Source organism: Microtus oregoni, unplaced genomic scaffold (genome assembly GCF_018167655.1).
Source record: "Microtus oregoni isolate MIOR12 unplaced genomic scaffold, Mior012 000042F_ref0000377, whole genome shotgun sequence".
NCBI lineage: Eukaryota > Metazoa > Chordata > Mammalia > Rodentia > Cricetidae > Microtus > Microtus oregoni.
This window is the reverse complement of record NW_024543209.1, coordinates 6,028,272-6,040,827: the sequence shown is the minus strand read 5'-3', so window position 1 is coordinate 6,040,827 and position 12,556 is coordinate 6,028,272.

Here is a 12,556-nt window from a genome sequence, read left to right as displayed (position 1 = left end):
CTCTGAGGTTTTTGACTCTGAAATTACTGTACATTTTTCTAACAAGGGAGCTAAATAATAACTATTTTTATACTGTACCAAAATAAAATTTTGGGGTTTTGCTTTTAATTAATATATCTGTCAGGGCAGTATTGAAAGTTGGGGAAACCTGATATAGAAAACTTGGATCTGTAATGTTAAATATTTTAAATAAGTGTTATTCCATTAGTAAGCAATGCTTAAAAGAGCTTGATTTGCTAGGTCTTTCCTCCCTCTTTTTTGAAACTGTCTCATTATGTACCCTAGGTTGGTCTGAATCTAAACATGCTACCATGAAGCCCATGTTAGCCTTTAACTCTCAGCAACCCTCTTGTCTCAGTCTCCAGAGTGCTGGGATTATCAGCACATAGCACCATTCATACCACCTATGTGTTTGTTTCCTGCTACTTCAATTCAAAGTGCTCAAAATGGTACTTCAAAATGTAACTAGAAAGTGGGAAGCTATATATCTATCAGAAAAATATAGGATAGTTTCCCTAGTTTCGATCTTAAGTGTTTCCCCGAAAGATCAGGGAGAAAAGCTTGAGTCTGAACTCTAAGCTTCCTCCCCAATTAAATGTTTTTCTTTATAAGAGTCACGGTGGTCATGGTGTCTCTTAGCAGCAATAGAAACTAAGGTAGTTAGTAAAAAGTCAAATGCTCCAATAGGAACATATTTTAAAAAAAATTAAGACTATACAATTCATAGCAGAAAAAAATACAAATGATCCACAAATAGTTGAAAAAATAACACGGATTTTAATGCAAATGAGGGGAATGGACAATGAAATGAGATTTGAAACCCTACATGTATATCTATATTATCTATCTATCTATCTATCTATCTATCTATCTATATTTATCTGATATAGTTGTGGGATGAGTGGAGGAAGCAGTATCTTGAGGTACACTAGACAGAGGGGGTCTTAGTTGATGGAATCACTTGGAAAGATAGTTTTACAGCATTCATTAAAGTAAGACTGCAAAGTTGACGTTCCTGTGACTCTACTTCCCTATATTAACTGTAGAGTAATACTCACCAGCAAGACTGGAAAGCTCGGGAATGACCCGTACAACCCTCAGAGTTCTGTGTGTCCTGGGAGAGGCACTAAGGATGACACTGAGAAAATGATTGTCTTTTAGGAAGCATATGAGTAATATGGTTGTTTCCTATCCAAGTCGGGGTCAAACTAGTAGGTACACGGAGACAAAAAGTCCAACTCTGGTAACTTGGAGCAAGTCTCTTAGGTTCACACCCAGCTGTGCTTGCTATGGTCTCCCTCCCACACTGCCCATCATTCTTTTCTTCCTTGCTAGCCCCTCCTCCTGCTATTAGACTAAGCCAAAGGCAATCTGCAGTGATGGAGTCTGGTTTTACCCAAACTCTCGGTGGTCAAAACCATGAAATGAGGAGATAGATTCCTCAACTTCAATGTTTCATAGATTGGCTCTACTTACTTGGAAACATGGCCCAAACCTTTGCAGACAATGAGTAAACTATTTCTCCTTCTCATCCCCAAGAGAATGGAGGTTGTTGAAAACACAAACTCAAGTCTCTGTTTGTTCTTGCCATTGCTATACTTGCTGCTGTTATTACTATTATTCCATGAACTTGGCGAGTGTTTTTCCTCGAAGAGTAAATTACTTACAAGTCATGCCTTAAACATGTCATAATTTATTTTAAGGAATTTTAATTGGACCAAGATTTAAATAGAAATCTACAATGAGGTTGAACATTTTTCCTGACTATAGTTTCATATAAGTAATAGATTATTGCTTCCCAAATGGAATATATCCTCACATTGCATTTGTGTAATAAAATGAAAAACTAATAAGAAAAGCAACATGAGCTAATAAATAGTCATGATGTAAACTTTCCTTTGATAAAAACTATAAAATTTGACACAAAGGATTTTAGGGAGTTTTCTATCTCTATTAATACTCATTCCAAAGATGAATTAGCATTTGTAATATAATGAAAAGTAATGAGTATTAAGATGCATGCTTGCTTAAGACAAACCATTCTGTCACCGTGGCGCTTCTTTCATTTAATCCTTTTATTAACTGTACTGCACAGGCAGTTACTACTGTTACCACTGTAACAGAATATATGACACTGGGAGCATTTGTAGTAAACAGAGAGACACTTCTCACAGTTCTGGAGAGAGGCACGTCTGAGACTGAGTGCCTCCCATCTGGTGAGGGACTTCATGATGCACCAATTCACAACAGAAGGCAATGCTCAAGGGAGCAGGAGAAAGAGTGAAAATTCACAGATTCATAGACTTTTGCAACCAGTTGCATTTAATTTGTGCGGGTGGAGCCTTCAGGACCTAAGTGCCCCTAATATTGTTGGCTTTGGGGATTAATCGTCCAATACGTGCTCTAAGGAAGAACGCATTTAAATCAGAGCATTAAGACCCTAGAGCTTACATTTGTTTTCTGTTAATGGTAATGAAGCTTAGACTACATAAATGTTGACCAAGGTCCTAGAAAATCGGGGCCCTCTTCTAGAGTGTATTTATATACGATCATTTGTTTTTGTCCATATTTAGTCCTAGCCAGCAGGCTCATCACTGGATGAGATGAGCATGTGCATTTCAATGGAAGCTCAGTTGTTTTCTTGGCAATATGTGTTTGCAGTGATTCACAAACTTTAATCTTCATCTACCTAAAATTAAGAATCCTTCATTTTATAAACTATAATGATAAACATTCAATATTTTGATAGGGGAAAATATATCCATTCATATCAGGTATTTAGTAATCACCTACAGATTCCTTCTACGTGTAAGCTTCTGTAAGATCACTATTGTTTTTAAAATGCTTAACAAGTAATTATAAATAGATGGAATAATATAAAAAATGAAAATGAGATCCATTTTTTTTTGTATTTCATAAGCACCATACAATTTCATTTTGTCAAAGTTTCATTCAAGCCAGGTGGTGGTGGCACACACCTTTAATCCCAGCACTTGGAAGGCAGGGAGAGGCAGATCTCTGAATTCGAGGCCAGCCTGGTCTAGAAAGTGAGTTACAGGATAACAAGGACTAAACAGAGAAATCCTGTCTTGAAAAACCAATAATAATAATTTTAGACCAGTCCAATATCTATTTCTTTTGTGTTATCATAAATCTTGACCTAAAATATTAGAAAATTACATGAAAGATGAATATTCAAATACATGAACATGTCTTCGCTTTCACATCCAGCAGTCTTTTATTGTGAATAATATTCAATGCTGAATAAGCTGGGAAGCTGTTCATATGATGTGCAGATGAGCAAACACCACGTGATTTCACTGCGGCAGGCAGAACTAGCACAATGATGCGGCCTAATAGGGTTTTTGAGCCAACAAAGATAACTCAAGGCAGCAGCAGCTGCTTTAAATATACAGATAGCTTTATCATTCTGATTATAAATATGCTTAGCTTGGCTCATGAATGTCATCCAATCTGATACTGTAGGAAAGAGCTAAGGTAATACAAAAAGACTAACCCCTGGGGACTGCCAATAGATTCTCAGGCCAGTAAAAATACGTTTAAATGCCAAACCGAGGACTCTTTCTCTAAAGCCAGGCCATTAAAATGCGCTTCTTCTGTATTTTGGATGCTGGTAGACTAACCTGAGTAGGAAAGGTGAAAGCTCACATTGTTACGGTGAGAATGGACTGCCACATGGTAAAGCACAAGGCTTTGTATCTGACAAACCCCCATCCGTATGTTTGGCTGTTTGTTTTTCTCTGTTGTCAGGGGCAATAATGGGACAACTTGGAAGCTTTGTTTTTATCTGCGTAAGTGGGCTGGGGTTGTCATCAGAGCCAAGAAAGACAAACAATGGAAGACCTTATGTTTTGTCTTTCCAGACCAGATTCCCTGATAGCCAAGGGCAATTCTTCTGCAGGCAGTTCTCAGCCCCTAAAGTTAAGAAGCTTGACAGCCCATACTGTGGACCCAAATCGCAAGGACTCCCTGCTATGAATGAGGAGCAATAACAAAAAGAACAGACACAATTTAAGACGCTGGTTAATGAGGTATCTAGAATCAACTTTGGGATTTGACATATGAAAAACCAAGCAAACAAACAAACAAAAACACAGCTCCTATACATCATTGTCTTCTCTGCTAAGCAAATGCATCTTCCTTTTATGAAAAAGGAAAGAAACAGATCATGTGACACGACAACCCACATGCTCTGCCTTCTGGGCCAGACTCAACCATTTACGTCATGCTCTCTTTCCTCTCTGAAGAGACAGCTATTTCTTTATTCCTAAACTAAAAAGAAGACTATTTGAAATCACTGTGGAATTCAATTTCCTGTCACTAGATCACATAATTAAAATTTTTGCTACTAGTTGGAAGAGGGCACTGTGTATTGAAACTGACGGTCTCCTTGCTGGCTCTCTGATCTTGACTTTGATGAATGTCACCTTTTAGCTTCCCATTCCTGGAACATGTCATGAAGAAGCAATTTCAGAGTGAGTTTCATCACATAGCTTTTAAATTTGCTCTTACATTTTCTTTCGTTTTCCATAAAAGGAAATGCCCCATTGGGACTTCCTCTCTCTGACCTTCCATTTCTTTCTTCTTAACAAACAGTATTTGCCTTTCTGTCTCACAAGAGTCTTGTGAGGAAAAGCCAATAAAGAAACATCCTAGACTCACCTAGTGACATAAACACCACGGTGCAAACAGACCATGTCTCTATGCATGTCAGCATTTCTAAGTGATTCCTGATAGGGGTGATTCTGTGAGGCCTGGCTGTGGGATATGCTGCCAGCTCAGGAGGTGGCCCTGCACAGTGATGGGAAAGTTTGCACATCTCAGCACTGAATTTCTCTTCTCTTCTCTTCTCTTCTCTTCTCTTCTCTTCTCTTCTCTTCTCCTCTCCTCTCCTCTCCTCTCCTCTCCTCTCCTTTCTTCTCTTCTCTTCTCTTCTCTTCTCTTCTCTTCTTTTCTCTCTCTCTCTCTCCCTCTCTCTCCCCCCCCCTCTCCTCTCTCTCTTAATAATTTTTAAAAATGATACCAAAGACCAAATACCAGCATGACCTACTGACCCTGCGTTTCTGAAAGAAGAGTAGTGCCTGAGCAATAAAGTGTGCTCTCTTCTAGAACAACTAAGAAGAATGGCTTTTATAAAAATTCCAGGAAAAAAAAATAACCCGAAATGAAATGGGAAAATAGAGACGTTGATCAGTCCTGTTTCTGTGCTTTTGAAAACCAGGAAAACTTGAGAACAAATGAACATTATCAGTATAGTCAAACAAGGTTGTTGTTAACTGATCTTCGCATCTCTTATGGAATTAGAGACAGTGCATGCTCAGAAGGGAAGGAGATGAGGAGGCGTGGAGGGGCGCGGGGGAGAGAAACTTAAAGGATCCAATACTTTTTTCTTTTCCATGGAACAAACTGCTTCAGCACCCCCTTGTGTTTGTTAAATACCCTGTACAAATGTCTGCACTGCCAACCACACATGGAGTTCTTTAAAAATGTGTTTTGCAGGGATCCATCAGATTAAAAACCTCTACTTTATGATGAAAAGGTGAAGTGATAACTAAACCTTCACCACTGAATTGAATCCTGTTCTGCTTCTTCCCCAGCTAAGACTTCCTGACTCCTCCTCTTTTTTCCACCTTTTACCCATCTCCAACATTTATAAGATTTGATCATCTCACTATAGGACACTGATTTCAACTCATTTTCAAACCCTGCTTGGCTGTCATCACTCCAAATTGTATTGTAACAATACTTCCTGGAGATGGGAATTAAAATTCAAAGTAAGTGTGTTGTATTCCTTGATATCAGAGAGTCCGTGCTTGTCTTTATCTGAGTAAAGACAATATGGTGTTTGAAATACGGTTAACAAAACTGAAATCAAATCTTCCAGGTTATTAAAAATCATGTTATTTTAAGGGAGCAGAGTGGCAGCGCTTTTAGACAAAATCATATTACGAATACAAATGCAGTCATAAATAGATAAACAGGCAACAGATAGATAAACTTCAACTTTAAGGAATTGGGAGCTATTTGTTAGAATTTTAAAAGAAGCATTTTACAGTCCTCTATCAGGTGACGTTACTTGGAAACACAGTGATTAAGAACTACCTTTTTATGTGGTCTCAAGGAACTATGGGCAGAGCGTTTTAGGTCAAGACTCTCATTCTGGATGTTGTTGAAGGCTCAGGCGATGGCCAGTAGGTAGAGTGCGCTATGCAAGCATGCGGTCCTGACTTTGGCTCTCCAGCATCCTCATTAGAAACTAGGCATGACAGGAACACCTGTCATTCCAATGGCGGGAAGCAGAGGCAGGAAGATCCCTATCTAGTCTAGTCTAGCTATTGTAGCTAACCAGTGAGCTTCAGTCTTGGGAACCAGTCTTGTCATGGACAATATCATGAATAGTAATAGAAACAAATAGCTAAAGTTGATCTTTTGTCTACACACACACACACACACCAAACAAAGAATGAAGCTAACATACTTCTCTCTACCTTGAGGACTGATCTAGAATTTTCTAGACTGCTAGCTACTAAAGGTTTACATACAATGTCTTTAAGAACACCTGACACAAATGTCAGTATTTTCTCTGTCACCTACTTCAATTATATAATCATTAGAGTAAATACAGATCCAAACAAACTTCCTGCTCTTCCAGAACTGCATACAAAAACAGTATATTTTGATCTGTATTCATTGCCATCTATTAATGTAGCATTCACAAACAATTGCATTTTGTCAGACTATATTTGCATTTTAATTTCATTATGATCAGGATAATGAGGCTGTTGATGGCTTCTTCTATTTCCCTTTTATTAGCCTCTTAAATTTGAACTGCAGCTCTTTTGTATATCAATCTGTTGTCACAGATGGGATTTCTAGAATTCACTTTCTATTCTATGAAACAGTTAGAATAGGAAGAAAATCACTTTATACCCTTATACTTAAAATTCCAGCAATGAAATAGAAAGTTTTATGTGGTATTATTTAATTGTCCTACACAGTAATGAGTTCAAACGGAAAGTAATAGGTATTATCATTTTATTGCAATACCAAAAACCTTCCCAGGAGTCATTAACTATATAAAAATGAAAGTCAGTAAGAGAACTTTGGAATATTCTTCAAAGTTTCAAGCTAAAACTTAGACAGAAACATATTCATTTTGCCTAGATATACATATTCAAAAGCAATATTCGGAGATAAATATTTTACTATTAAAATATAAGAGATTTCTGCTTATAGATCTTGCCAAGTAACAGGTACTGGACCTAGCCATTCAACGTGAGCAAGCACCACCCAGGACAATGTATTTGCCGCTAATATTTTCAGGCATATGACAGTGTACCACACCTTCTGCCATGTTTATGTTAGGAAAGGAGAACCATCTTACCTTCATTTCAGCTCCCTGCCTAGGGCATTTTCTCACCTATAAGCAAGTTAACCCAGTTTGAGAGCAAGAATCGGGATGGGTAGAGGAAACTGGTACAGTTGGGGGCTGCTGAGGTTGCTATGTGTGCAGAGGATGGCCAGATCCGGGGTCACTACAATTTTTCACACAACCCCAAAGAGTACATATGTTTAATCAGTGAGGTGGTTATTCTTAGCTGTCAACTTGACTGTACCTAGAATTAACTAAGACCCAAGCAGCTGGATATACTTATGAGGGATTTTTTTATTAATTAAATCATTTGAAATAGAAGGACCCATCTTTAATCTGGATCTTTTGAAGGTGGAAAATCCACCATTAATTTGAATCACATCTTCTGATGGGCAGCCCATATAAAAAATACAGAGGAAGGAAGCTTGTTCTTTGCCTGCCTGCTCACGCTCTCATTGGTGAGTCCTCTCTTTCATTGGCGTTGGAGCCCATTTCTTCATTATTGCCGTGTATACTGGAAGTCCAGCTGAGACTTCCAGCCTTGTGGACTGAACAGCTACTGGATTCTTGGGCTCCTCATTGAGACAGCCAACTGTTAAACTAGCTGGACTACACTCAGCCTGGAAGCCACTCTAATAAACCCTGTATGGTTCTGTTCCTCTGGAAGACCCCAACTACTACAATCAGGAAAAACAAATAACGAAGAAAAATTAAGAAAGGAGGAAGTGACTATATTGATGTTTGTAAATTCTACTGTTGTATATCAAAAAGCAGAAAAAACAATGAATTGATAAAACATGAATTTAATATTAAGGATTAATTTCTTATATAACAATAAGAAACATAAAGAAAATATTTCATTTATAATAGTAATGAGATGACAAGAAACCAATAAAATAAATGTGCTAGTTTGTTTCCAGTTTCTGTGATAAAACGTTCTAAACAAATTTATTTGGCCTTAACTTCTAGGTCACAGGCCTTCATTGAGAGATGTCAGGAGAGAGACTCAAGGCAGGAGCTTGAAGCAGAAACCATAGAGGGATGTTGGTTATGGATTTGACAGGCTTGTGCTTAGTTAGCTTTCATAATAGCCCAGAACCCTTTGCCCAGGGAATGGTGGCACCCATAGTGGGCTGAGCCCTTCTGCATCAATTACCAATCAAGATGGTCTTCTTTCAGGTTACTACTGTAGTGTTTGTTTGTTTGTTTGTTTGTTTTGAGATAGGGTTTCTCCGTGTAACAGCCCTTGCAGTTGTGGAAATAGCTCTTTAGACCAGGCTGGCCTCAAACTCACAGAGGTCCGCCTGCCTCTGCCTCCCAAGTGCTAGGATTAAAGGCATGCACCACCACTACCCAGTTTGTAGTGATTTTTCTAGTTGCTTTTGTTTATGTTGTTTTATCACTAGGGTAGTAACCTGAAATAACACCATCTTGATTATTAATTGATGCGGGAGGCCACAGCCCACTATGGGTGACACCATTCCCTTGGCACATGGTTCTAGGCTACTTAAAAAGCAATTTAAAGATGAAAGCATTTACCAGGCATTTGCTACCACATCACAGTCTGTCATTAGATGGAAGTCAGTGCAGGAACTCAAAGCAGGATCCTGGAGGCAGGAGCTGAAGCAGAAGCTACAGAGAAAAGTTGCTTGCTGGCTGACTTCCCATAGCTTGCTCTGCCTGCAAGATAGGGTTATACCACCCAGGAGCACCTGCTTATGGTGCCACCACCCCCAGTGGACTGGAACATCAATCCTTAACTAAGAAAATGCCCTAAACTTGCCAAAGGAAATCCGATGGAAGGATTTTCTCAGTTTAAGTTTCTCCTCCTAGATAATGCTAGCGTCTGTCAAGTTGACAAAACAGAACAAAAACCCCCACAGACGTGCCCACAGGCCAGCATGATCTGGGCAAGTCCGCACTGAGACTCCCTTCTCAGGTGACTCCAGGCTGTGTCAAATGAGTGACAAAGCCAACTAAGATAAGAAATAACAAAGATCTACATGAAGAAATAGTTTAAATGTCATTATTACGAAAATCATGATCATCTAAATGGAAACGTATGCCCTGGTCTTAATTAAGTAATGTCATCCAGTATTATAAACCCTATTTTTAAAAAATTGAATGATAAGTTTTGTGTGATCACAAATAAACGTACCAGAGAAAATGTTTTCCAGAAAAAAATTGCAGAAAATTTTTTTTAAGTTCAATGGAAAAATAAGGAATAACTAAGGCAGCTGTAAGATCAGTTATAAGATAGATAAGCTTGCTCACTCTGGCTGCTTCATGCCTAGCTAGTTTTCTTATACTACTAGGCATCAGTTTATTGCTATAAATAGTTGCTTAACTAGAAATATACTTCAATAAATGGGCATGATCACAAATATAAAGTAGATACATATAGAACCTGTATTTTTTAACATAATATCTGAATTATATGTAACTAGAAAAATAATGGCTTACTGAGAAAATCATGAAATAATTTTGTGGCTCATCTGGAATGGATTAATTTGAAATATCACCTCAGTTTTTGTTTCATCAAAATAAATTCCAGGTTGATTAAACAGAAGAATTTACAACCATGAAAAATATTGTAAAATACTGAATAATTATTATTTATGTTTATTTATTTATTTATATTTTGCTTTTTAATGCAAGTTCTTCTACTGTAATATAAGCTGGCCTAGGATTTACTGCATAGGCCAGGCTGGCTTCAGCCTTGCGGTATGCCTTTTGCCTCACCTTATCAAGTGCTAGGATTACAGGAGTGAGCTCCATGTCTGGCTAAAATGATTGTTTTTATTTTATTCTATTTATTTATATTTTTAATGCAGAAGTTAAAAACCCTTCCACTGTTGTTGAGTTTTGTATACTGTTTAGAACGGTCTTCTTGTTAATACAAGGTACAGCATACAAAACTACAGGTTACGGGTAACAATTGGATAAAATACCCTTCTATCAGTTAGTAAAGCTAATCACTCAAAGGAAAAATGGACAAAACCAAACCAAACCAAATATGAGCCAATAACTCCCAGAAAGCGGAGAGACTTTCGGGTAAGTGTGTGATATGAGAAATCTCCATCCGTAAGAGAAACATGAACTAAGAGAAGCACACACCATCCACCCCGCAGGAACAGCAGTCCAGACACTGATGATCTGTTTGGGGGGATGGTACAGAATGGTTTTCTGCACATGGCTATTGCTTTTAGTGAAATAATTGTTCCAACCAATCTGGAAGGCTATTTGGTCTCATACATCAACTTTAAAATGCGCATTTCTAGGAAGTCACTCTATTTGTGGGAATTTATTTTTATTAATGTGTTATCAACAACAAAATATTGAACAATGATATTTGGCATGCCGCTTTAGAAACACGCTGAATGCCCAAATAAATAGCAGATTTGAAAAATGTGGTTTTAAGGCTTTATTTCCATTACCCATTGAGTTTAACCAGAGCCATCTGTGCTGCCTCTCTGAAATTATTCGCTGAAGTCTGGGGGGCTTCCAGGTGTAGACAACTGAAGGCAGTGACTCCCCGACTTCTACACTCTATCTCTAGCTACGTCCACGAGGAGAGACCCATTCTTGGGTAGACCCATTGCAATCAACTGCATCCGGTGTTTGACCATGATTACAACTGTTGTTTGTTGTCCAAAGAATGGCTTTTATCAGTCCTTCCTCCTATCTTCCATCTCCTAAGTACCTCTAATCAGAGTGCTGTTGGCTATACCATACCAATTGTATCACTATTACATGAGTGTGTATATTCTGCCTGCCAGGTTAGTAATATTGTTCATAGGGTTCAATCTTGATAAGACCAATGATGCCATTTCCCCACATTTCCCTTTATAGTATCCTCTGGTACTATGAAAACCAGCTATTAAGAAGGAAGATTCCAGCTCAGTTACAACTTGACTTCTTTATATCTTACAATCAAGGTGTATAATGACTTCAGCAATAGCATTATTGTGTTTAGTTCTTGGTGGATAACCAAGAGGGGTTAATCACTTCTATTCTCATTTATCATAATTATTTATCACATTGTCTTATGTCTTTATGTATTGGCTTGTGTAGTGTATCTGGCCTCACTTTTTCTGAGAGTGTAAATGCTCTGAGTTACTATTTCTGTAATTCCTCTAGTTAGTATTTATTATATTTCCAGACATATTCCAACTGGTTTAGAATGCAAATATCCCTTAAATGAACTAATGTACCTATCAAAATCTAAACTTTCATAACCAACTATCAGAATAAATGTCTCACTAATTGGAAAATAAGAAAAAAATATGCCTTCCAATATCCTCCTTAAAGACATTTCCCTATTCACGTAAATTCCTGCCAGGTCCCAATAGCTCCAAGTTAAGGACTAAGCTTGTTAACACATGGACTTTTAAGGCCACTGAATACCCAACTTATCTGTGCTTTTCACTAACATATTATCCTTATGTTCTTATTATTACTAAGATTTCTCATAATAACAGTTGAAATACATCTTTGATATGCTGCTTAATGATGCTAGATAAATTATTTGCTCTCTTTCCCGTGTGGAATATGGAGGTTGTTCTCAGTTTTGGCTTCTGTGAATAGTTCTGAAGTGAGCATTCTGTGTGGATGTCCTGGTCAAATCTCTTGGGATCTCTGTGGGATGGAGTCTCCGCAGGGTGATTATAGGATCAATTGGAATAAATACTATTATCATCATTGATTCATATTGTCAAAGCATTTTTCTCAAAGGATGTAGCACTATCAGCAAGCGAGTGTGAAAAACAGCTCTGGGGACTTTATTTCTTTTGAGTATCACCATTTGCAAGAAGCTTGATATCTTACAGTCGGAAATAGCACCAAATTGTTCCTTCACTCTTCGTTTATTTGCTTACTAATGTGATCAAACATCTTGGTATTTGTTTGTTTGCCAGAGATCTGTTAAGGCTATGTTAATCTGCTGTGAGTGTTAATGACCAGCTCAGACACTGAAGATAAAAAGGCGTGGAGAAGGCGGGTGTCTCATGACCCCTGCTGAGGCTTTGAGCATCTCAGGGGTGGTGTTGGGCACATTAGTTAGCAAACTTCTGAGAAAAGAGAAGCATAGGGCTTGAAGCATGAGCTCATGCCGCGCGAAACCCTGCCTAAAACTGGCTCACTTTCAGAACCTCCGAACTTCGT